This window comes from Acipenser ruthenus, chromosome 8 (assembly GCF_902713425.1).
Source record: "Acipenser ruthenus chromosome 8, fAciRut3.2 maternal haplotype, whole genome shotgun sequence".
In the NCBI taxonomy this organism is placed as follows: Eukaryota; Metazoa; Chordata; class Actinopteri; order Acipenseriformes; family Acipenseridae; genus Acipenser; species Acipenser ruthenus.
In genome coordinates this window covers 33,456,811-33,484,027 of record NC_081196.1, presented here as the reverse complement: position 1 = coordinate 33,484,027, position 27,217 = coordinate 33,456,811, and the positions used below count along the sequence as shown (strand labels likewise).

Genomic DNA, 27,217 nt, shown 5'->3' with positions numbered 1-27,217 from the left:
CAGAGAATCAGCTGCAAGACAGATGCAAATATGCTTATTTAATGCTTTACAAGAATGTTCTCAAAACGATAGGTTTACCTCGAGATGTTGAGTTTTGATTAAGGTTGATATTTATAATAACTTGCGAAAATTAGTAAACTGTGTGTGAATGTTGTTGCCAGTTATTGCGAAAAATGCGCACATTTTAGCCTTAGAGAGAACGCTGTCCACAAGTAGCTGCCGCAAGCCCACGGTCAAGCTGACCTGAGTTAACAGCTCGTCTGCCTGCCAGCCGAGATGTCACTCTATTGACAGTAAACGCAGTTTGGTGTTGCAGCTATGAGGGGCTTTGCCCGGAGCAGCAGGGTCAGCTGCGGGAGCTGTTGCTGGCCGGATCCACCTGGTGCAGCACGACATCGAGATCAGGGACGCAGCACGTTAAGCTGTGGCCTCACTGACTACCTCTGGCACGTCAAGAAACAGGGGACAAGGTCCTGGGGGAAATGGAATGTGCCTGCCACGTTCGAGCGGCTGATGGAGAGAGCATTGAATGGGGTCCCACCATAGCGCTGCCTGGTGTACTTGGATGATTTTATAGTACATGGGCCAACCTTTGATGAGCCTGTTCGCTCCCTGCATGAGGTACTACAGTGCCTGGAGACAGCCAGCCTAAAGCTGCACCCAGACAAGTGCTAGTTGATGAAGTGGGAGGTCAGCTTCCTGGGACACAGAGTGAACGACCCCACCGACCAATGGTAGCTGCGGGGGCTCCTGGTGTTGGCCTCCTACTATTCCTGCTTTTTTGCCCGCTTTGCCACCCTCTCTGTTCCCTTCACCAGCTGCTAAAAAAGGAGGAGCCACTCAATTGGACTGAGGCATGTCACACTGCTTTTGACAGCCTTCGGGAAGCGCTGATCCAGGCGCCTATGCTACTGCCACATGATCCTGTGTACCCTGTCACGTTTGGAGCTTCGGGAAGGGGATGCACCTGGGAGGACCACGGTTATTCATAATCTCCCAGTGGTGTTGTTTGTGCACATCATTTTTATTTATTTAATCATTCAACACAAATACCTTATACTCCTATTAAATCATCACGGTATTCTTATACATGTATGTTCAGTTATTTCTGTTATTGAGTGTTCAGGTCAATACAACATAAGCACTTATCACATTTATATGCATGAACTAATATATGACTTACACTTTAAATAGTTATGGCTATGCCTTTCTTGATATATAGGCTTACACTGTATCAGGTTCCAGATGCTTCACGGAAAAAGAACCAGGAACTGTGGTCTGGAAATCAATGATTGTTTCTTTTGGCAATTGGCTGATAGCAACACTTTATTTTTAAAACTATGAAGCTATTTTTTATTCTTAAGAAAGCACTACAACATTATTCTTAAGAAAGCAATCTAGGTCAGTGAGTTAAATTAAAACTGATTTATTATATGATAAAACAATTTATATCAGCGAGTGGTGTTACTGGAAGAGTAAGATGTTATTGCAAAAAACCTTTAATAGTTAAAGGTCAAGCTTAGCCTTTCTTAACCACATTCTGTCTTTAGCCATTTTACAAAGAACATTTAGTGACTGAGGTGTGCAGGCACATCCTGCCTTGAGGCTGCAGACACAGAGAACAGGTTATACTTTCCTTTTTCCTGAATCAAGTGGGATTCCATCTACTTCTGAATCAAGTTGGGATTCCTTCTTTATTCCCAATGGATCGTCTCGTAGGACAAACAGATCCTTCGGAATCCAATTCCCAGCATCACAGGTGTGTTTGGTTCGCCTGGGCTTCACCCTGCATTGAAGTAAAATCTCTCCCTGTACTTCTCTACAGTCTGCTCAGTTTATCGGCTGGTTCATACACTAATCAATCTGATTACGGCAAACAGTACAAGTAGCCCTTACTATTTCTCCTGTAGCCTGTGAGTTTGGGTCAGGTATGTATCCCCAAGGTTTATGTATACAGATGTGACTCCAAACAGGAGCACAGGTCTCACAGCTCAAGGGGACCCCATTAAGATTTATGCATCCAGTTCATTCATAAGCTGGTGTTTTTTTTTCCTTGCTAAACTGTGAGCTACAAGTCTATAGCCCTGTCCCGGGCCCGTATCTTAACAGGGTTTTAACCCATGGAAGGTTCCATGTGTATCCATCTCCTTTTGTTCACAATGGGTTACCATATCTGGAACACTTCTCGTTAATTTCACATGAGTTCCCCGTTTATAAATCTGATAACAGTCCCCGGGGCCGAGCTTATTAACTAGCTCATCCGTGACAACCCATTCCTGCTCGACACAGATGCCAACAACTAGGGGATAGGAGCGGTTCTGTCCCAGCAGTGGCAGAACTGGGAGCGAGTAGTGGCTTACTTCAGCAGGTTGCTGAACAAAGCAGAGAAGTGGTACTGCATGACACGTTGAGAGCTGCTTGCTGTGGTGGCGGTGGTATGCCTCTTCCACCACTACCTCTGTGGATTACCGTTCCTCGTCCGCACAGACCACGCTGCACTACAGTGGCTGCTGACTTTCCAGGAGGTGGTCATTGGTCTGGGGTGCATCACACCAATGCGGACTTGCTGCCCTGACACCTCTGTGCTGAGGAGGACTGCAGCCACTGTTACAAGTGGAAAATTCGGGAGCAGGAGCTGGTTCTGGTAGAGCAGCGAGTGGGCAAGGATTGAGGGCAGCACCGGGCAACATGCAAGGGCTGGGCGGCTACTGCAACCTGAGGTACCCACAGCATCTTGATACAGCCGTAGGCACACCGGCAGGCAACTGGATAGCCAACCACACAGCTGTGCAGGATTCGACCAGCTGCACGCCTGAGTTGATGATGATTGGCCAGGAGCTGAGGGCTCTGGCTGAGCTGCCATTTGGTCAGCCACTGGACGACCGGGGAGAGGCAACCGGACCAGTATGCCAGGCAGTTGCAAGATTGCATGGACACCGATTATCGGTTTGGCTGCGACCAATTACAGGCTGTGGGCATCCACCAAAAGCAGAATTATGGCACTCAGGTGAGGGGTCGGGACGTCTAGACTGACTATCAGATTAAATATAATAATTGTTAAAGAGTAAGTAGCAGGGTTTCGTTGTTTTTTTTAAATATAATTTTATAAGTAACTTGAACTCTTCAACTGTTTAATAATATCTATGATATATTTATTTTTATATAGCACCTTTCATAGTGGACCACCATCACAAAGTGCTTTACAGAGGTAGGCTGTGAACTGTGCATTATATGCAGAGTCACTTACAATAGGACATTGATTTAACGTCTCATCTGCAGGATGGAACACAAAGAAGTTAAGTGACTTGCTCAGGGTCACACAGTGTGTCAGTCAGTGGCATTTGAACCAGTGGCCTTCTGGTTACATGCCTTGGACTTTAACCACTGGACCAAACTGCCTCCTTAAAGAGCTGAGAACAATTAAAAAGGTAACTAAGCAAATTATAATTTCAATTAAGTGTCTAGTTAAGTAATTGAGAGCTCAGTTGGAATGAAAACCAGCAGACACAGTGAGTTGAAAACCTCTGATTTAGAGCAGTGATTCTCAAACCTTTTGCCCCCCTTCCTTTGGTCTGTGATACTTGACCCTGCTACTGACTCTTTAAAGTTGAACCCATGCTAGAACTAAAACATTTTTGTAAAAGACCATATTAAGCAAGGATCAATGACAATTCAAAAGGAAAGCCATAAAATAATCAGGTTGTCATATTGTCATATAAATAATCAGGTTGTTTGTTGGCCTTGGGTACACATTATGATGCCCAAAGTTGAGGGCATGATGCTTTTTTTGTTTCATTTCCTATATATATGCCAATTCCCTACTGAATCACTGTAAAACATATTTTTAAAATGTTTGGAAACTGAAACTTTAGTTGGGACATTCCTTGACTAATTATACCAGAACAGCTGATTTACACCACACATCTGTAGCATCTGTGCTCCCTTTTTTTCCTTGGCAGAAAAAAACAAAAAACAAAAAACACTAATCACTTATTACAAGCAAAACCTGTTTAAAAACATTTCTAATGATTACATTTGGACACAATATTTGCTTATAATGCAAGCAATGCAATGAAGGTAAGCAATGTCAGGATCATTTTAAAGCTTATTTTTAAGGGTTTTGCCCTTAATAAAATATCATGCTTACTTTGCTCAGGACTAAGATCAGTCATTGTCACAGCAGAGGTGGATAATTATAATTCACTTTGAATGAACAGGATTTACATCATTAGAACTATACACCCACGATTTGAATTTTGCATGGGGCTCGTTATGATTTTTCTGAAGGCGCCTTCGCCTCTACCTCTCCAGGATCTGGTCCACTTGAGTTGAAATGACCTTCTGTGTGTAATGCGATCTCAGGAGTCAGGAAACCAAAGTCGCTATACCATAAAAAATGAGTCCAGTGTCTCTGTGTGAATCCATTTTTTTTCGGTTTAAACTGTATTTCAGCGTAGCGTGTACTTATTTTGTCATTTAACAGCAAATAATGTTAGGTTTTAATCCTTAATTACGAGGCCATTAGTTCTTAAATACAGTTTGTGTAAAGAGTGTAACAATTACAGGAAGTTATTTATTTAACTATAAAACATGTCAAGAAAACGGAACAACACTGACCATTTATCCATGGCAAAGGCACACATTCACATTATCCACTTCCTGAATCCATCACATTGGCTGTCACTGTGGTTCATTTTATGATATCCTTCTGTCTAGAGCAGTCTGTGATGGTGACACTCATAATAGAAGTGGTGTAGAATATGTGTATGTTTTTATCATTCTATGTCAGCGAGTGTCGGTACCGAGTGCACTGCGTCGGTACCAGTTGTCGGTACTGAGTGCACATGTCGGTACCGAGTGCACCACAACAGTTCTGAGTGTCGGTACCGATTACCAGCACCTAGTGCAGTAACTGTGCTCTGACACTACTGCTGTGTACACTGCACTACTGTCATGTCTGGATACAAAGGACAAGCATGTTCAGTGCACCATATATCTGCTAAAAGGCCCTGACAGACATCACTTCATATGATTTGTGTGCCCCCTTCTCCAAGCGTGTACTTGAGAGTCGAGTGGCCCAACAGTCCAGAAAATGCTCCCTCACGCCTGCTCAGCGCTCGGGATCGCCAATGCTCTGTCAGTGAGGCTAGACCCACCTCCCATATCTCTGTGTCAAGGGAGGGTAGGAGTCGCGTTCAGGAGTCCAGTCGAGAAGATACGCTCTGTTTGAGCTACAGTCCACCTGGGGACACCTGGCTATAGCCACGGCTGTCCCCCACTCTGTGGACCCCCTGTACAAGGTGTTTGAAGTGGACACACTGGGCCTAACCCATTTTCTGCCAGTAGAGACACACATTGCGGCTCTTGTTCACCCTACCAACCTGTCCTTGCTATCCAAGGATGTGGTGTGCCCAAACAAGCAGTGCAGGGTAACCAATGTCATTCTAAAGAAGGTATATGCAGCTAGTGTGTTTACCGCACACCTAGGAAGCTATAACAGCATCCTTGTAGCTTACCAGTCACATCTTCTTGGGTGCACTGCCGAGACTCACAAGCCCTCATCTCAACAACTGAACTAGCTGCGCTTAGTCTCCAGGAACCTGCTCTGGCTGTCCAAGCTCAGTGGACAAGCAAAATACAGCAATTTGGCCGCACTGGTGGCTGTTTGCAGGCAGCTTTGGCTCTCCCAGGCACGTGTGCTTGATGGAGACAAGATGGCACTGTTGGATGCTCCAGTCACCCCAGGTCACACATTTGGCCCAGCGGTGGATGAGATGCTGCACCAAGCTCGCACGGGAGTCCACCAAAGAACTGGTATGTCTTCTCCCTAAGCAACTGCCGTCACCACGTAAGCCTGCAGCACAGTGGCATCCTAATCCCCAGTTTCATAAGAAACCAGCACAACAGGTTGCAGGGACTTTGCAGGGACGCAAACGCCTCCTCGTGCTCCGGGGTCCACTCAAAGGGGTTGTAAGACAACTCTATGATCCCCGCTGCCTTCTTCTCCTCCAGCACTTGCTCTGTGGCTTCTTGGCGGGCGAGTGGTTGGCGGCAAGGACTCCGTTCTCCGAGGCAGTTACGAAACGGTGGCGATGCTCATACGCCAGTTCCCACAGCTGGTGCCGCTGCTGTGGGCAAAGTCCCTCGCAGCTCCAAAGCCAGACTGTGTGCACTGTGCTGAGAGCTGGGTCTTCAGCCAAAACCGGCGGCAGAGGGGAGACTGCTATGGATGCTGGGTCACTCTGGGAGGTAGGGCAGGGCGTGGTTGTATCGTCCCACAGCAGTCGAGCAGCGGTTAGCAGCGCTGGGCAGGGTGGCGGGACTGGCCGGGGAAGGGCTGAGTTCCCCTGGGCCGCTTTGGGGTGGCAGGAGGTCGGCTGTGCAGGCTGGCAAGCGTTGCAGTCAAACCAGCGTCACTGTGATCCCGGTGTCCACGGTGTGCATGGGACCCTGTGGCAAAGTGGTGAGTGGATACAGGTGAGTGCAGTGCAGGTACAAATCACACGGACAATTCCGAACAGGTGCAAGGGTGTTTATTGATAAATTACTACAATGTCCAGAGCCTTATGGCAAACACCTGTAAATAATAATGCTGGAAGTGATTACAGCGACGTGTATCACTTCGGTTTTGTAAAATCCCATGGGTTTGACCCGCAACCAAAAACTCCAGTCTTATCACCCACACAAAACACAAAGACACAGATATAGTTCCTATGGTGCGTGATTTAAGTGCTTGTGGTGAAAAGACAGTTCTCAGTGGAAAGTGAAGTGCTGGTGTTCGGGTTTAATGCTGGCCTGCGGCTGCAGCTCCGGATCGTGTTAGTAACCTTTTAGACAAACTAAACAAACAAACAACGTTTACAAGACAGACTAACAGAACACTCACGGTTATTACATGCAGGGACTCCTTTTAGGTTCTTTCCTAACCATTCACAAAAGGAACAGATCACGTCCGCCATGTCCCCTATTTATATGAGGTAAGATACAGGCCCAGTTTTTGGGATAGAACTGCATAAGTCTCGCTTTTTGATTGGTCCATGTCTGTCACATGAATATGTCGTCACACGAGTGGAAAAGCTTGCAGGCATTTTTAACATTGCGATCAGAGAGAGAGAGAGCGCGAGAGATCTGCTTTCCGCAACCTTTTAATTAAACTATAATTAGGTATTTTGCTGTACTAATATAATAAACTATGGGTGATTACTTTATATGAATTATCATGTTATGCACGAATGTAAGAATTGGCTTTCTGTAGTGGTGTACTTTTTTGCAAATGTCTATAATCATTTGTGCGATATTTTTTAATATAATATATATACACTATTGCAGTTTTGTTACATGATACATTAGTTTATCTCTAATGTAAAATCACAGTTTTACATATAGACTGCACCTGTTTTCATTTACATCCCAAATTCTGGGCCGATTTGGTTTGCAGATAACGTCCCAAATTCTGGGCCGCTGTGGTTTTTAAATAACGTCCCAAATTCTGCATTTTCGAATTCAGGCCAGTTTTTGGGATATTCTGCTTAGCTGACAGCCGAGCTGTCATGCATGCACAGTTTACCATAAACTGGACCGTGATTTCATTTAAGAGTAACCCTTAGTACATGAATCAAAGTTAATGTATTTTTTACTCTCCCCAGAAAACACTTAGGAACATGGTATTTCAATTTTTTTTTATCTTGCTCTTAATTGTATTAATACTTGCACTGTGATTCTTGAAATGTATTTTTGTTTACGACTGTAAGTCGCCCTGGATAAGGGCATCTGCTAAGAAATAAATAATAATAATAATGTAATGTCCATCAATATTTAGTAAGGTGTAGGGGTTTAATCAGACCTTCTGGGTTTAAGAGACCAGTGCCCTTCAACAACTTCAAATAAATCCTATTGTAATGTATTAGTCAACATTTTCCTTACCTATTCCTAATAGTTTATACTGTAGGTCAGGGGTTTTCAACCTTTTTTTGAAACTGTACCCCTTCTATCTGGAGGTTTCAGCTCGAGTACCCCTCTACAATTTTCACTCAGCTGAATGGTACCTCAGTTACAATAAAAGGAGAATAATCTGATGAACAGCCCCCCCATTTATTTAATACATTTGGGTGACAAACTGCTGGTTTAGGACAAAATAACAAACAGTAGGCTTAATTCTTAAAACTTTTAACTGCAAGTATTTGGATGCACACAATTAAAAAGACAAGTACTGGGTTAGGAGCACACTTATTTTTTTGTGACTTTGACGGCCTTTTTTGTAAACGTGACAGCCTTTTGATACCCAGCATACACTGCAATACCCAGCAAAGTTATACACTGATATTCTGATAGCACAGCAATTCAAATGAAGTTCGTAAGTGGTTGTATTCCTCAAATACACAATAAAAAGTGATATTTATAGGGTATATATATATATATTTACAGTACTGTGCAAAAGTTTTAGGCAGGTGTGACAAAATGCTGTAAAGTAAGAATGCTTTCAAAAATAGACATGTTAATAGTTTATATTTATCAATTAACAAAATGCAAAGTGAGTGAACAGAAGAAAAATCTACATCAAATCAATATTTGATGTGACCACCCTTTGCCTTCAAAACAGCATCAATTCTTCTAGGTACACTTGCACACAGTTTTTGAAGGAAATCGGCAGGAAGGCTGGCCCAAACATCTTGGAGAACTAACCACAGTTCTTCTGTGGATTTAGGCAGCCTCAGTTGCTTCTCTCTCTTCATGTAATCCCAGACAGACTCGATGATGTTGAGATCAGGGCTCTGTGGGGGCCATACCATCACTTCCAGGACTCCTTGTTCTTCTTTACGCTGAAGATAGTTCTTAATGACTTTCGCTGTATGTTTGGGGTCGTTGTCATGCTGCAGAATAAATTTGGGGCCAATCAGATGCCTCCCTGATGGTATTGCATGATGGATAAGTATCTGCCTGTACTTCTCAGCATTGAGGAGACCATTAATTCTGACCAAATCCCCAACTCCATTTGCAGAAATGCAGCCCCAAACTTGCAAGGAACCTCCACCATGCTTCACTGTTGCCTGCAGACACTCATTCGTGTACCGCTCTCCAGTCCTTCGGCGAACAAACTGCCTTCTGCTACAGCCAAATATTTCAAATTTTGACTCATCAGTCCAGAGCACCTGCTGCCATTTTTCTGCACCCCAGTTCCTGTGTTTTCGTGCATAGTTGAGTCGCTTGGCCTTGTTTCCACGTCGGAGGTATGGCTTTTTGGCCACAAGTCTTCCATGAAGGCCACTTCTGACCAGACTTCTCCGGACAGTAAATGGGTGTACCAAGGTCCCACTGTTTTCTGCCAATTCTGAGCTGATGGCACTGCTGGACATCTTCCGATTGCGAAGGGAAGTAAGCATGATGTGTCTTTCATCTGCTGCAGTAAGTTTCCTTGGCCGACCACTGCGTCTACGGTCCTCAACGTTGCCCGTTTCTTTGTGCTTCTTCAAAAGAGCTTGGACAGCACATCTGGAAACCCCTGTCTGCTTTGAAATTTCTGCCTGGGAGAGACCTTGCTGATGCAGTAGAACTACCTTGTGTCTTGTTGCTGTGCTCAGTCTTGCCATGGTGTATGACTTTTGACAGTAAACTGTCTTCAGCAACCTCACCTTGTTAACTGAGTTTGGCTGTTCCTCACCCAGTTTTATTCCTCCTACACAGCTGTTTCTGTTTCAGTTAATGATTGTGTTTCAACCTACATATTGAATTGATGATCATTAGCACCTGTTTGGTATAATTGTTTAATCATACACCTGACTATATGCCTACAAAATCCCTGACTTTGTGCAAGTGTACCTAGAAGAATTGATGCTGATTTGAAGGCAAAGGGTGGTCACACCAAATATGGATTTGATTTAGATTTTTCTTCTGTTCACTCACTTTGCATTTAGTTAATTGATAAATATAATCTATTAACATGTCTATTTTTGAAAGCATTCTTACTTTACAGCATTTTTTCACACCTGCCTAAAACTTTTGCACAGTACTGTATATATACAGCGATACAGTGGTTTCAGCCATCTAAGGACAGGTACTGCATGGGAACCAAATAAGCTAGACACTCGAGCTTCTGGATTCATTATCTATATGTCTCACGGGTATTCCCAGCCCATGCACAGCTTGTTTGACACCCTCTTGTAGTTGCCCGTTTCTGCATATAAAGCAAAATGCTGTTTGTCAATCTCTTTTTTTTTTCTTATAAATCAGTCTTTGCAGGAATCATTCCAAAAACACTTGAATCAGTTAGGGACTACCAGTCTGACACTACAGCCCTTTAAATTGCAGTACCAATTTGCAAGTGGTTGCGATCTTCAAATTTGCACTACAAAGTGATATTTTAAAGAATAGGGTACATCATGCTTCTTGTCGCCTCCGCTTGCTTTTGATGCAAAACTATGCTCTGATACACTCAAGCTGATACTGTGATCACAAAACACTTAATGACTTAAATCGGTGGTTCTGTTGCATAAATACACTACAAAATGTGCACGTTTCAGGTCTTATATATAATGGCCATTTTTTGTATGTATTTTCCCATAGGAAATCGCGGTGGGGGGGGGGGGGGGGGCCTCCTGTCATACCCCATGAGTCCACAAATCCTGGGCCAACAAACTCGTTAGTACTCTCTTTAGATGCACAACAGTCTTAGCTAAAGAAAATGGGTTCCTTCGAGTTCGTACGACCCACGACCGCCATTTGCTGAGCCTTACCCCAATGGTGTTTTTATAATGGAATTCGCTCTTTGTGTGCAGAAGAGTCTTAGCTCTCCATAGACATTTTTCAGGGTGCTATATCTCAACTTCCGGGGGGCCCCCCCGAGACTTGAAAATCGGTACGGGGGTCCACCTCAGGGCATTTGAAAACGGGTGGCTCCCTGTGAAAGAGGGCCCCCAGACATGACCCTAGGAAGTTCAACCCGGTTTCTAGGCCCCGGGGTCATGGAGATATGACCCCGAAAAGGGTCGTTTTTGGACATTTTTGACAGGGCGTATCTCGGGCCCCCGAACAAGGAGTCATCATTTTCATGGTTCAGATGCCAGGACGGCTCGGCAAAGTGCATTTTTTCGACATGAGTTTTTGAGTGAACCACCACACCATTTTAGGGGGTGGTTTGGTGCGCTCCCCTGAGTCTATATCACTTTGAATGGTGGTTTTACATGCTCTGGTTCGAAAAATGTGTTTTTCAACCCTGCCATAGACATGATTGAGGCTGAACACCCTGAGCATATTTTTTTGCAAAGAATTGCTAGGAAACTGGACATGTTACATTCAGGCTGATATCGAACCCTTCGAACGGTGGTTGTAGGTACTCTGGTTCGAGAGATATGACTGAAAATTTGTTTTTTAACACTGCCATAGACATGAATGGGGCTGAACACCCGAAAATATATTTTGCAAAGAATTGCTATGGTGGGTGAATGTGTGCAGGGGTTGCATGGTGGTGTGTGTGTGTGCAGGTGTTGCATAGTGGTGTGTAGCATGCAAGGGTTGCATGATGGTGTGTGCGTGCAGGGGTTGCATGGTGGTGTGTAGCGTGCAGGGGTTGCGTGGTGGTGTGTGCGTGAAGGGGGTTGCATGGTGGTGTGTAGTGTGCAAAGGTTGCATGGTGGTGTATGCGTGCAAGGGTTGCATGGTGGGTGTATACATGTAGGGGTTACATGGTGGTGTGTAGGCGTGCAGGGGTTACATGGTGGTGTGTGCATGTAGGGGTTGCATGGTGGTGTGTAGCATGCAGGGGTCACTTTTGACTCCCAGTCCCCTTTCCCTCACTTTATGATTTTATTTTGTGATTATTTAATCATTGTCAAAGTAAACGGCCTTCATCTACTCACAGTTGCAGTCTCATTTCTGTCCCAAAAAGAACCCGAAATGCTACAATATATTGACGGACATTACATAAGCAAATGAGATGTCCTTTTTTTGGAATACCATGTTCCTTCCCAAAAATGTGTTTTAATATTAGCCTTTAATAAAGGAAAACGACTGCCTTAATTCATTTTCATGTATCTATTTCAGTGCAATGTAGTTTCTTCATTGTAAAAAGAAATACATTTTTTTTTTAACATTTACATTTTATTTCTGTTTTTTCATAAAAAAAATAATGTTTTCTGGGGAGAGTAAAAAATACATTAACTTTGATTAATGTACTAAGGGTTACTCTTAAATGAATTCATGATCCAGTTTATGGTAAACTGTGCATGCATGACTTAGAAACTCGGCTGTCAGCTGAGTCCCATAAACTAGGCTGAATTTGAAAATGCAGGCAGCCCAGAATTTGGGACATTACCTAAAAACCAGAAGTGCCCAGAATTTGGGACGTTATCTGAAAACTATAGCAGCCCAGAATTTGAGACGTTATCTGCAAACCAAATCGGCCCAGAATTAGGGACATTATCTGAAAAGCAAAGCGGCCCAGAATTTGGGATGTAAATGAAAACAGGGACAGTCTATATGTAAAACTGTGATTTTACATTAGAGATAAACTAATGTGTCCTGTAACAAAACTGCAATAGTGTGAATGTAGCGGGTGCTACCTGTTAAGTGAGTTTCCTCACTGAGAGAATGTGGCAGGTGTAAGTGATTAACTGCATTCAATTAGATAAATCGTTTCAGCTTGTTACCATTTAAAGGGCCGTGTAAACTGAGGCTAGGGCTGTGTTCACAATACTTTTTTGATGGCTAGATTACAGACGGGAGTCTGCGTCTGACATCACGGTCTGTGTAGCCGGAGCTTGGACACGATTTCGAGGTTAGCTGCAAAGCATGGAAGCCGATTTAGTTGTGATTTGTATTGCAGAAGAGGTGGATGCGATAGAAGTTCCGTACCCTTAAGTTAATTAATAATTTGCTTAATTTGACTTTTTGAATAGTTCAGCTTATGACATGTTGGAGGATTCAAGTTCCTTATACAATGTTATACTTAACTTGAAACCACAACTGTTTAAAATGATTTTAAGGCTCCGATGAGGTAAATTATTAGTTGAGGGTTGAATGATGTAATTGAGAGCAGCTCGGTTGGAACAAAAACCAGCAGAGGCACAGAGTACATTGGGTACTCCAAGACCAGGGTTCAAAACCACTGAGTTATATAATAGTGGTAACTTATACAAGCTCCTTTTTTTCTGTGTTATTCTGTGTGGCGTAGTCTGGCTTCAGGGTTAACTGGTATACATGGTTTCCATTTGCCACTCTCTAAAGACCCCCTCACCCCCCACTTGCTAAATATACATTTTATATTGAAATATATCACGCAAACGATTATAGATATATGCTATTTGAAAGAAAAAAGTATACCACCACAGAAAGCCAATTCGTGCATGACATGATAAGAACATAAGAAAGTTTATAATTCATATAAAGCAATAACCCACAGTTTATTATGTTAGTACAGCAAAATACCACATTATATTTTAATTGAAAGGTTGTGGAAAGCAGATCTCTCTCTATCTCTGATTGCAATGATAATTTTTTTTTTTATTTACATTTTTATTGGATCAAAAGTCAAGAAAAAAGCAAAACAGAAAATAGACAAAATAGTTCCATACAATAGACACCAGCTGTAACATAAAATTACTAAGGACGGAGGGGGGGGGGGGGAAATCTCAATATATAATTATACATAGACTTTATAGCTTTTGCATGCATTATAGGTCTTAATGGCTTTTTTGTTATTAGATTTTTTTAATTATACTAACATATTGTTCCATTTCTTTTGAAAACATGAAAAAAACAGGTTTTTGGAGAGTAAATTTACATTTATGGATATGGAAGATCAAGAGATTTACCAGAAAGATTTCATTTTGGTCGGTTTACACATGTTGTTGTTCCGAATAAGATGTATCTCAAATTAAATTTAATTTTATTATTTATCTTTTTATGTATATAGTTGGTTAGGTCAGTCCAAAAAATATCTGAGTAACTACAGCTCCGAAATAAATGAGTCGTAGTTTCAGAGTAAATATTGCAGAAGGAGCAGTTAAGGTCAATGTCAGGTTTTATTTTTTTTTAGGTTGTATTTAACTGGGTAACATTTATGGATAATCCTATATGATATCTTCTTAACCTTGTTGGTCAATAAGTATTACAAAGTGTCCAGGAGTCTTCCCAGTTAACACCTACAGAAATGCTATTCCAGTATGCAACAGCAGAGGGAACAGAGATATTGTCACTTTGAATAAGAGACCGGATCTCCTTATTGTTTTTCTTTTTGTTATGAAGAAGGTAATCATTTCCTATTAATACAGCATTTGGTTCTAAAGAGGGCAAAGGGCAAGAAGCACCTTTGGTTGCACTCTGTAAAAGCATTCTCACAGCACTGGGAATGGCATCAAAAACAATAGCATATTCCTTAACTGTGACAGGAAATGCATATTCAGATAAAAACTCTGCATAACTGAAAAGCTGGCCTGTAGGGTTAAGAAGTTGACTAAAGTAAGAGTATATTCTTATCCAACCAATTGGGGAAAAAAATAGACTTATTTTTGTATCAATATCTCTGTTGTTCCAAATGAAATATTTTTGGGGTGAGAAGTTATGTTTATAAATTAGAGACCAGCATAAAATAATCTGTTTATGGGAAAGTTGAAAGTTTTATAGGAATTTTATTAATATCATAATTACATAAGAGTATGAAATTTAAGCCACCTAAATTATTAAAGACATGGGCAGGAATAAAGTTCTAAATTGAGGCAGGATTCTTAAAAAATGGTTTAATCCATTTAATTTTAAAAGTTTTGTTTAGGGAGGAAAAGTCTCAAAGTTTAGACCACCAGATCTCAATGTTAAAAATGCCTGCAAGCTTTCCCACTCGTGTGACGACATATTCATGTGACAGACATGGACCAATCAAAACGCTAGACTGTTATGCAGTTCCATCCCAAAAACCGGGCCTGTGTCTAGGACAGTCAATCCCGTGATGCAGTTCCGTACTCATTTACAGGCGCCATTTGTGGAGCCGATTCAGTTCTGAATACATTGCGGCGATGCTGTGTTGCAGTGCCAGGATATCTCAGTATTTTTGAAATAACAAAACAAAATATCGTTAATATAAAGTGACTGACTGTTATTTATACGAATTAATGCTTGATTATGTCCAGAAACATTTTGCCAGGGCGAGCGTAAATACGTTAAAAGAATTGCGAGTGGGCTGTGAAAGCGCTCTATGGGCTCCAGAAATGGCTCCACTGTTTACTAACTCCGCCCACTTGTGACATCATTTTCCTATCCTTCTTTATATAGTCCTAGGTCTGTGTCATACCTCAGTGTAGATGTATATAGAAGATATTTGGGGTGCGTTCACGATACGCTAAGTCTACAAATTCATTGGCTACTTGCTCCGATTCTGTGCAGAATGGCGAAAGTCTGCGTGGCGTGAACGCACCCCTAGTGATAGTGGCTGCGAGACGTGGTGACGTCTTTTCCGGCCATTTTACGTATCGGCGCACTAGAACGCATGCACCTAACGTGGCAGAATTCTATCAGTTCCGTTATTTGCAGCTTTTTTCTTTATATTCCCGTAACCCACTATTTGCCTGGAGGAACGCTGTACCGGTAAAATCGTTATATTAATCTTTTAAGTTCGATTTGGGGGGCGGGATTACGGAGTGCTCAGTTGCTGTTGTTCTCATTGTAAACACTAACAATTAGGCTGGTGAAATGTTCAATACACACTGAATTTGTTAAGAGACAATTCATGCAAGTAACACTGTGAAATCCAACTTTTAATAATACCAGAAGCACATCATATTAAGATATATTACAGTTGATTCTTGTTAATTGCATAGCCCAGGTGCCTACTGTAACATTTATGCAATTTATCAGCGTATGCAGTTAAGTAACATACATTGTATACCTGATCATTGCATACAATTGGGAAGTACATTTCTTTTGAAAATGCATTTGTTATTTGTTTATTTAGCAGATGCCTTTAAGGCGATTTACAGAGACTAGGATGTGCTGCAGAGTCACTTACAACAATGTCTCACACCACCAGACCACACAGCCTCATGATATGTTCCTTATTCTGGTTAATAAAAATGTATGTTCCTTATTCTGGTTAAATACAGAAAACTGTTGGGCACACAGGGTTGGAATGCACTGTACCTGTATCATTCTTAAACCTCTAAAATGAACCTACAGTAATATATTAGCACACAATTGCTAAATTGTAAAAAAATAAAATAAAATAAATCTGTCAATGTAGTTTTTATTCTACATTTTCCAGACTCTCTATTCACTGACTGGCACAACACTCAAACACTGCACTTACAACTAAATTCATTTCCTCTGCAACAAGCATTAGCCCCCCACCTGTGCCTCTCACTCAAAAATTCTATGCAGCACAGACTATATGTGGGCCTAGGGCCATAATAATAATACCTTGCAGCACAGGAAGTGATCAGTCAAAGTAAATCTCACTGCATACTAGGCCGCGGCGGCTAACTGGCATGATGTCGCAGGACATCTGCCATTTTAGTAAAGGAAGGACTTGCACATTATGAATAAATCTTAGGGGGCAAAATGTTTTCAGACAGAAAAAAAACCTTTAGAAATTGTCTAAAATTAAAAATGTACCTCTCAAAAAATCTCTGCTCATTTCTTACCTCCAGATTAACCTGAGCAGAAACGTGAAACCTGTAGATCTGGCAACACTGGTGCGTGGAGGTCCGGATTAAAGTATACGCAAATTACGTTTAGAGTAGGACCCCCACGAGGTCGCCGTTTGCTAACTCTTCCTGGCCCGCACAGAAGCTTGTTTTTGGTTAATTTTGTTCTTTTATGACGGCTAGGCATTTCTTTCTTGATTACAGCATACCTGTTCTCTGAGACTTTCACACAAGCAGCTTTCTGCTAATGTAGAATACCAAATGCCCCACGCCCTCTACCTCTTGGGAGAGATCTGATCCTAGTTCTACTACGTCAGAGGCATCAGTCTGCAGGATAAAATGTATGAATCAGGCTCAATTTACGCATTGATGTATTTCAGTTTTAAGGTCAATTTAAAAAACTTTCCTGTCTCAAATGTGCACAGTATGCCTCTACATTTTAGAAATTGTCGTTTTTTATGTAGTGGTTGGAATTTTAGAAAAAAGGAGGGTAAAAGTAAACGTGTACAATGCGGGAGGCTGAAGGAAATTCAAATGTGGATGTCTGCAGCCGGCAAGAACGGTTTTGAGTCCATAGTGTTTGTTTCTCTAGCTACAAAAGAAAACCCCAAAAGAAGTAAAGGACTTAAGTTATTCCCTTTTTTAACTACATTGTTTTGTTCTATTAAATGCAATGCTACTACTGGTCTGTTGAATGAATCTACGAACAGGTTTGTTTTGAGAGATATTTTGAATGTTAATTAAAATGAGCATTAACAGTGAGATTTAGTTATGTCTCGCATGTGATTTCTGTCGTATGGTACAAGCAATAAAGGCATACACAGTTTAGCCCAGCTATATGATCAGCAGAGAAAAAAAGCCCACATAACGTGTTGAGATAAGTTATCTAATTCATTGCGAAGATGCTTCCTCATTATTATTAATTGATACTGAAAAAATGCGTAAATTGAAAATAAATTAAAAGTTAGGAACTATCATCTTGCAGTTAACATGTTCCTACGATGTCGTGTAGTGTACTCACCCATTTCAAACTTTGAATAAACACTGCATATGATTTGTATCAAATTAGCTTTATGCTGGGTTTGTTTGTATCCGAATATCTCATAGGGAGCTCAAAGCAACCCACGAACACATGAGTGAGTCTCAACGGGGCTGACGGACCATCCTGTAGTGTATGACTATGAACTATCCCTAAGAATGCAGAAAATATAAACCATGTTCACCACGTTATATTGGTGCATAACCGTAGAACTGTATAAAAACAATATAAGCTATGTAATAACATGTATTTAAGATAAGTAAAACCGTTCTCGGTGCTGTGAAAGAGCGGACTCCGCTCCCCCGCTCCATATACAATTGGCTTGCTCCACTCCGCTCACACTCTCTGTCCCCAACACCAGGCCTGATTAACCAATATGCCAGTAACACCATTTGCCATGATAAGGGTTAGTGTAGGGCCCCCACGTCCTTTTAATCCGGCCCTGGGTGCGTGATATGTGCTTGCTACGTCACATTCTGATTACAATGGAGAGAGAATTTGGGGTTTCTAAACTGCATGGAAACATCGGCAAAGGATTATAGATATGGGTATGGAGGCTGCCACAGGAAACTCTTCCCTGGGTTTTGTAATGATTTGGGTATGCTTTTGTTGGCATTACCGGGGATCAGTTTGTCTGAATATCTGAGTATTTTGGATGATCAAGAGGACCCTGCAATGCTTCTATTGTCCCTTGATTTGTGAAGGTGTGTTTCAAAATGACAATTCATCCCATAGCTCACACAGTCCCCAGATCTGTGGGATCAGCTGGTTCATTTTCAACATACACTGCACCATACATTGTACTCATTTAATGAACTGCAATATTATAGGGTGTTGTGCAATTGGTCTTGTATCAAACAATGCATATCTCTATCAGGAAACATTCTCTCATGAAAAGAAAGTATCAGGCATGAATAGACCTAATTTGAATACTATGTCAGTTTTAGAAACGACCAACTACTATGTTAATGATACTTTGTCTGGCACTCATTTTACTTTGTATTTATTTATTTTAGGCACAATGTTGCTCCTTTGGATTGTTGTAGGCTGGATGAGTCTCTGCAGTGGTAAGTAACAGTAGTCATCCCCCCACTTCCACATAGATGCTTTTCAAGTTAAATTAAATCATTAATCTGTAGTCAGCTACAGTGCATGTCAATATTATCCCTCATATTGTCCTGGAAAACTATTATTTGTACAATTTAAATTTAAAAAATATATATATTTTACAAAAAAAAAAAAAAAAACACACTAAAAAGGCCCTACTTAGAATATGTGCCGTTTCATAACATTTACACATTGTTTGAATTAATAGATAATATAATTGATTGATTTCAAAATATCTTTACATAATAATAATAAAAAATATATACTTTTAAAAATGTTTGTTTTGGGCGCAATACGAAAATGGATTCGCAATTGACAATGGCAATGTTTCCTGTGGACCTGTTAATTTGCTAAAAATGAAAAATGTGCACTTAGCTCAATGGAAACAGGCTTCATTCATGTAAATGTAGTTATAATACAAATTTCACTGTAGACTCTATAGTATTTGGGAAATTCAATTCGCTAGTTCATGCAAATTAAGACGCTTTATTAATATGCATAAATGTGATGGGAACAAGTAGGCCTATAATCACATAAACACGTTACCGAGAAAATCTTCCTAGATTGCTTCTGCTTTGGTTTTTTTAAATGAAAACATGGTGAATTCTAAAGGAATTGAATCAAATATGGAAACAGAAGAAACAGTCTGTTTTTTTACAGTTCATTGAAGAATTTGATATGGTTCTGCAAAGTAGACTTTATATAAAAAATAGGCAGTGGTTCTCAATCTGTGATCCATGGACCACTTGTGGTTCGCCGGCTGTGTTCATGTGGTCTGTGGGAAGGTTACATAATTACGGCAGCAGCATAGCTTATAGATTTCATTGCAAACCCAAAATCTGAGACCTTGAAAACTCAGCTACAGATGCAGGAAGACCATGCATACATGGGTTTTCGTGTATTGCCCTCACATACAATACAGCAGCTTGTAAAGTATCACACGACAGGGCGTGTGTTGTGTTGCATTAACATACGGCTGTATTTTAATGGAACAAAATGCACAAGCCCTGGAGTGTTATCCCGCTTATAAAACTGATCCAAAAAAAAAGGTTCTATTATTTATTGTAAATTTTAAACTGGAGTTTTTCAACATTTCCATTTATTGTAATTAATTAAAATGAATGAAGCCGCCATGCTGGTCTCAATCGCTCCGTTAACAGAGCTGACATAACCCTCAATGTTAGCCTTGTTAGTGACCAAGCATTTAAAAATTCCAATCATGTATTTTTGTTGACAATGAAAAGATACAGAAAAGGAGGCAAAGAGAAAGTTCACTATCCACGAATTACTACCACTGACCTGGAGAAGCTAATACAAAAATACATGATTGGCATTTCTAAATGCTTGGTCACTAACAGGCTATCGTTGTGGTTTATGTCAGCACTGTTTACGGAGCGATTGAGACCAGCACGGAGGCTAACATAACGAAACTGAGTACTCTTGACCAGCCGAATTATAATTTGCAATTCTGTTTTAAGTTCCAGGAGTGTGTAAATCCTCCCTATCGAACTATAATATAGCTTTACATCTCGCGAGCAAGAGCAATGATCCGTTTTAACCATTTCCAGTGTTTTTCTGGTGCTTACTGGATACACACCGATTTCATTTCTTTTGTATTGGGTGTTTTATTGGTTAAAGCCTGGTAAAATATTTGTGGTTTATTTATTTATATTTTAAATCAGCTGATACTAGTTAACCATCCTAAATCAGTTCTTCAAGGCTATTTTGTTGAATACCAGAGCACACTAAGTTTACAGGTATAGATCTGGAAATATAAATGGTCAAATTCAAAATGTTTGGTAAGAATCTACTATATACTGTATCTTCTTGTATGTAGTAATCTAGTAATTTTTTCAGGAAACAAAATCTTGGGGAATGTTGGTGAAACCATTTTACTGACCTGTTTCTATGAAGGAAATGAAAAACCACCCCTGGAAAACGTCCATATTGCTTGGTATGACTCATCAGACAATCTTGTGCGTGAGTTTAAAAGTGGGGAAGATGAAGTCAAGGAAAGAACAAGGATCCTTAAAGATGAAGTTAAAAAAGGCAACTTTTCACTAGAGCTGAACAACATTAAACAAAGTGATGCGGGAACTTACGATTGCAAGGCTGCTGTAAACAACCGTGGGTTGAACCATATCACTGAAGTCGATCTTACGGTTTCAGGTTAGTATTACATAGTAATAGGAGTATGTTTCTTGCATTATGTCACTGTGTGAAGTCAGTGCCTGTCGGAGTTTACATGTTGCACAATTGCTATTGGTTTGTTTATTAAACTTGCATTTATGTTTCTTGCATGTCTTATAATGTTGTCTTTGGTATGCCTGTTGCATGAATGCATTTATAAAGCACCTGTAACTGAGTTATGGGTTCTTTACTAGATTTGGTCACAAACTCAAAGTCTGGCAACAACATGCTAACACATTGCTCAGTAGAAAGAAATAACCTGGTACTTTAAAATGCATGTACAGCTACTGTGTATTTCCAGCATTACACAAGAAAACTTGAGCCAGTATTCACAAGATGATGCTGGCTGTTACTAGTATACACTTTAGTAACAAGATCTCACCTTTAGTAGAACCATTCTTTACCAGGTGTGGTGGTGGTTGTGGTGAATAATAATTGTGGGATGGTTTTTTTGCACAGTTGTCACATCTTTGCTTGGTGTGATTCCATTCTAAACTACCAGAGTTTTTCTCCAAGTGAACCGGGACCACCATTTCAAGTGATCTTGGTTAATTTGTTTGGTGAAAGAGCACAGAAATCTGATGGGGTGCTTTGATGACACACAATATTTGAGAAACTGCAAAAATGATATTGGATATCCCTTCAATAAGGAGGCTGTGTGGTCCAGTGGTTAAAGAAAAGGGCTTATAACCAAGAGGTCCCCCATTCAAATCCCAGCTCACTCACTGACTCATTGTGTGACCCTGAGCAAGTCACTTAACCTCCTTGTGCTCCGTCTTTCGGGTGAGACATTGTAAGTGACTCTGCAGCTGATGCATAGTTCACACACCCTAGTCTCTGTAAGTTGTCTTGGATAAAGGCGTCTGCTAAATAAACACATAATAATAATGTAGACAACACTTTTTCTTTTTCTTTCTCCCTGTTATTGTCATGTCTTCGCAATAAACAAAGTGGCCTTAGACACATTTTCATAATGTAATAACATTATTTTTTTTACTTTGAATAAACACTTCAGATACAATAAATGTGGGAAAGGGGACGGACCCGACTGACTTGCTTACCAAACCTCAATTGGTGCCAGCATCTTTAGATGTATGTAGAGATTGTCATTTGGCAGCTAGTATTGCGTGCACATCCTAATCTGGCCTCTGTTTTAAAATGCTTAAATTGATAGCCAGAAGTAAATAGGGGACCAAGAGTGGCTGTGTTGATCTTCTGTTTATTTATTTATTTTTCAGTATATAGAAATCCACACATAACTATTTTTCCACTTGCTAATTTAGTAAACAAACTGGCACACAAACTGAAGAAGAAAATGAAAATCTGCAGGAACATTTATCATTAAAGTTTAACTGTGCTTTTCTAGTTGTTCTGGGTTGGTGATTGTGTGCAGTGTGTCAGGCACAGAGAGTGAGCAATTCAAGTTCATAACTCTTCTCCTTTTTATTTTCAGAAGAGAAAGGTAAAAAATCTGATGATCGAACTGAAACAAACAAGACCGGAAATGGCAGCATTACAAATAAACCAGAAATTCTTCATCTTGGAATATATCTTCTCGGAAGCATGATACACAATTACATTTAATAGTAAGTATCTACTGTTTTTGCTTTTATAAATATGCACAAGAATATTACTTTGCACCAAGTATCTCATTTGGACAATTATGATAATTATGTGTGTGTGTGTAATATATATATATATATATATATATATATATATATATATATATAATATATATAGTGGCAGGGCAGATCCCTGCGAGAATGTGTCTGGTCTCAAACAAAGTAATTGGGAACAGTCACATGAAATAAAAAGGGAGCATGAAGCTTCACTAGGAGAGGACTGCCAGGGAGCTGGGAACAGACGAAGTGATGTGTGTGGAACAATGAAGGTATGGTGTGTTTATACCTGAAGAAAAGTGTGACCTGGAAACAGCTTAGCTGTCCAGTGTAGGAGAAGAAAACCAGTGAAGGCTTTGCCCAGCCTGGTTAAATTAAAAATAATGGTTTTGTTGGGAAAATGGCTTAGCTGTCCCAACCCTTTTAGTTTAAAAACCAAATGTTTAATTAGTACTCTGAGGGGAGTTAGGTTTTTGTTTGTTTTGTTTTGAGTTTTGTACATAAGTGTGCAAGCGCGCTAAAACTTACAGTTCTGGGCATACTTTAAAAGGGTGCAAATGAACCTGAGCCGGCAGGCTTTGTTACAATATATATAAAATTAGTCTAATAATACAACTTTTGTGACCCAGTTTCCTACAGAAGGGGTAAAATACTTCATAAGCATACAGTACATTAACAGCTTGTTCAGACATGTGGAACCAAAAACCTGATACCCTGATTTGTGGTGACCTTTGACCTTCAATTTCTCAGAGTAGGGCATTTAAAAAAAAAAAAACGGAAAAAAACGACATTCATGCATAAACAATTTCATGATTGCAACACTCGAGTGTATGTAAGAAATACATCTATAACAAATTCCATATAGAGCAAGTGCAGTATTACTTGCATCCACTAGGATGCGATATTTTCATCGGGCGACAAGATACTTTCGCAGCAACATGACCATCTGAAGCGACAGGTTTGAAAACTGCCAGATCTATAAAACTATTGAATTGCTATTGACAAAACTGTGATCAAGACTGGTACATATTCAACAAACATGATGTGGAAATTATGAGGGTCTTCTCTGACGGTATTTCAACACATATGGCAATAAATCATACATACCAGGCATATCCAATATCTTCGAAATTGACTCAGTTGGTTGCTAAATGCCTTTGCGCAAGAAAAACTACATTTAAAGTCTGCAACACACAATGGTGGAGAACTTAATTTTTAGACTTTATTTAGCGAACTATGTTTGAAAAATATTTAGCTTAAAAATAAATTAATAGTAAGGCTAGCATGGTAAAGCATATGTAAGCATTATAAAGAATAGCGAGGTATGGTAAATCATATTAATAAACATAGCAAACTGGTAAATGCACAGTATAACCAATGGAAATTTGCAAAAATACTGTGGTAAACTTTTATAAAGGGAGGCCAGGGATCATTGTGGTTTCCATGCCAAGTAAACCCGGTTTCCAAATACATTTTCACTCATTTTCTGCGCTTACGTTTTATTGAAGTACCGCTTCATGATGACAACCTCCGTTGCTGCATGGGGCTCTAGTGTTTTTCTCCTCTTAACCAGAAAATGATCCTGAATATAAAGTCGCCAAATTAAACATTTCTCTGCCCCAGTGGTGGCTGGTTGCCAAAAAAATATGGCGAGGCAGAGGGCTCCCCTTAAAGACTAAGTAGCAGGATTCTGAAAAATATAATGTTATATGTCCCCACGTGTTGCTACTACTGTTTAAATAATGTACCTGTAATTTTTCATTGTTGTCATTGTTTTCATTGTTGTCATCCTAAACAACTTTTTACACTTATAACTTTAAAGTCTGTTTCAAAGCTCTTTTCAAAATGTCGAGTACGTGTTATTTTCAAACTAGGTAATCGTAGGGTATATTTCATCATAGTGTGAAACCGTTATTAATAATCTTAAGATTGTCAGCTGTTTAGAAAGGTATAATACAGTATACTTTCGGTGGATATTTGTCCTGATACACAAGCCGAAAGTCACGTTATGTCAGTCAGACCTCAAACAGGCAGAATGTTCACCGGAGAGGAAGGGTTAAAGGATTGGTTTCTAAACTACATTACCCAGAAGAATGGCGATAACACTTGTTTAATACGTTTTGGTTTCCTATATGGCCATTGGATAAACAAAAAATATTTTGTTTTGTGGGCGTCTCAGTGGGAGACTGAGGATACTCGGCGGATAGTCGAGTCAGAATTTGGAGAAGGTAGTAGTATAGTATTATTATTATTTATTAGCAGATGCCCTTATCCAGTGCGACTTACAATTGTTACAAGATCTCACATTATTTTTACATACAATTACCCATTTATACAGTTGGGTTTTTACTGGAGCAATCTAGGTAAAGTACCTTGCTCAAGGGTACAGCAGCAGAGTCCCCCATCTGGGATTGAACCCAGAGTCCAGATCCCTAACCACTACTCCACATTGCTGCCCTATATAAACTGCAACGTATAACAGTAAAAATTGTCATTTTTTTTTCTATTTCAGAAAAGAAAAAAGTCTGCAGATGGAACAGAAACAAACAAGAATGGAAATGGCAGCATTTCATTTCATTTATTTAAAACCTGTCAAACCCTTTTATTAATTCCAAATTAACATCACTTAGCAATATGGGGGCATGAGCTTGAAGATGCAGCTAGTAAACAGTCATTGTTTTAAATATTGGTCATTGCTTTGTTTCTGTTAAGCTTATAAATAAATATTGATATTTTTATATTTTTTAAATGCTTCTATTTTTTATATCTGTCAGAATTTTGCTTTGCTTTAACATTAAAAATGAAAGCAGTTTTTAATAAACAAATTGTCTTTTTTTTCTTGTCAGCAATTTGATTTTTGGTGAAAAACTGCTTGACAATTTATCAGAGCTATTCTGGCTGTGGCATGTATGCTGTCGGAGAAAATACAGAACACACCTTTTGCCCATAAACCACATGTTCCATTTTGTTTTTTGAAGTAGGAACTGCATGCGTTAAACCCCTTCTCAGGCCCTGCTCAGGTTTTTTATTTTAATTAAAGGGTGTCAATTAATCTACTGTCAATTTCTCTGTTTGAAAGTTGTGTACTGGTCATAAGCCTCTATTTAGATATTATTGAATTCAAAACTGTCCAGCCAATCAGGAACAGTCTTTCATTTTCTCAATGTCCTTTTCCAGTCAGTGTGCTACAGTATGTCTAGTCCTGTACTTTATATTTAAAATGATGGAAGTATTTAGCAACTCAAGTGTATACTCCATTTTTGTTTCTGTTCAGAAAAATAAAAAGCATTCAATATTTAGTGCCTGAAATTCATAACAGCTGTACAAATGATGACTGGTAAAAAAGCAAGCTTGTGTACACATTTAAATGGCTAGTGTTAGCTACTACTGTATAAAAAACGGTCCATCAATAAATAGCTTGAAATGCTGATTTTGTTTTAAATGTGTCTTTTTGACCATTTTATATATTTCCCCCATTTGAGTATTCAGTTGGTCCGATATTGAAATCATTGTTGGCAAGCTTTTGAGAAATACATCTTTAATAACTGGATAAGCGGTTCTACAAAGACATGCACAAATGTAAGTGTAACATACAGATGTACAGACAGCCCCCCCCCACCCCCCCACCTTTTCCCAGATTATTTTCAATAACTTAATACAGATAGTGTTAATGAGATTAATGACAATTGGATAAGCAGTGTTACATTTGTGAGAAACTCGAAGCAAGTGACTACAAATACGTCTTAGTTGGTGTTTACCTTGGCGATAGTCGACTTCCAATCAACATGAAGTTTTAACTACTCTCATGTAATGGAAATCACCATCTAAAAAAAATGCACACAATTTAATAATCCTACATCTCCTTTCAGTGTATATTTGAGTAATATGTGAAAGAACCTAGTAAACAGAATAAACCACTGCGGTATATTTTTATGCTGTGGTCCCTTGCTTCCTGTTAAAATGTAGGCCTCCTGACTACTAAGGTTTAACTGCAGTGCATACTTAAGATAAAAATAAATAAATACAATTCAGTAATATAAGAGAATGTGCACAAACTTTAAAAAGTGTACCATTTATTTAGGCCTTTTCTGAGGTAAAAAGTATTTTGCTCCAATGCAAAAAAAAAAAAAAAAAATTATGTTGTTCATTATTTTTTTGGTTCGTGCTTTTTCAAGCAGCAGTGTAGAGTAGTGGTTAGGACTCTGGACTCTTGACTGGAGAGTTGTGGGTTCAATCCCCAGTGGGGGACACTGCTGTTGTACCCTTGAGCAAGGTACTTTACCTAGATTGCTCCAATAAAATAAACCCAACTGTATAAATGGGTAATTGTATGTAAAAATAATGTGATATCTTCTAACAATTGTAAGTCGCCCTGGATAAGTGTCTGTAAATACAATTAGTATTTTAATGTAAATTGGATCTAGTACCTGGTATTCACTTTCAAGAACCATTGCCTCGGAATTGGCTGAAATGAAATGTGTGTAAAAGCATTAGTACTACAATCTTGAATATCTTGAAAGGGGTCTCCAATCCTGGTCCTGGAGGGTCGGCATCCCTCCTGGTTTTTGTTCCAACTGTACCCTTCTAATAAGCACTTCATTGGCCCAATTTAGTAATTTAATGTACAGTTGAAACAA

The 27,217-nt window shown here is 39.8% G+C and overlaps 1 long non-coding RNA gene across 1 annotated transcript; it reads left to right on the top strand.

The window, feature by feature from the left end:
• The first annotated feature begins 15,377 nt into the window (after positions 1-15,377).
• Positions 15,378-26,010, top strand: LOC117406744 (uncharacterized). The gene is made up of 5 exons (XR_004544986.3): positions 15,378-15,570; positions 18,681-18,731; positions 20,629-20,940; positions 22,415-22,547; positions 25,093-26,010. It is a non-coding gene; the product is annotated as an uncharacterized LOC117406744 (long non-coding RNA).
• Positions 26,011-27,217: the final 1,207 nt, after the last annotated feature.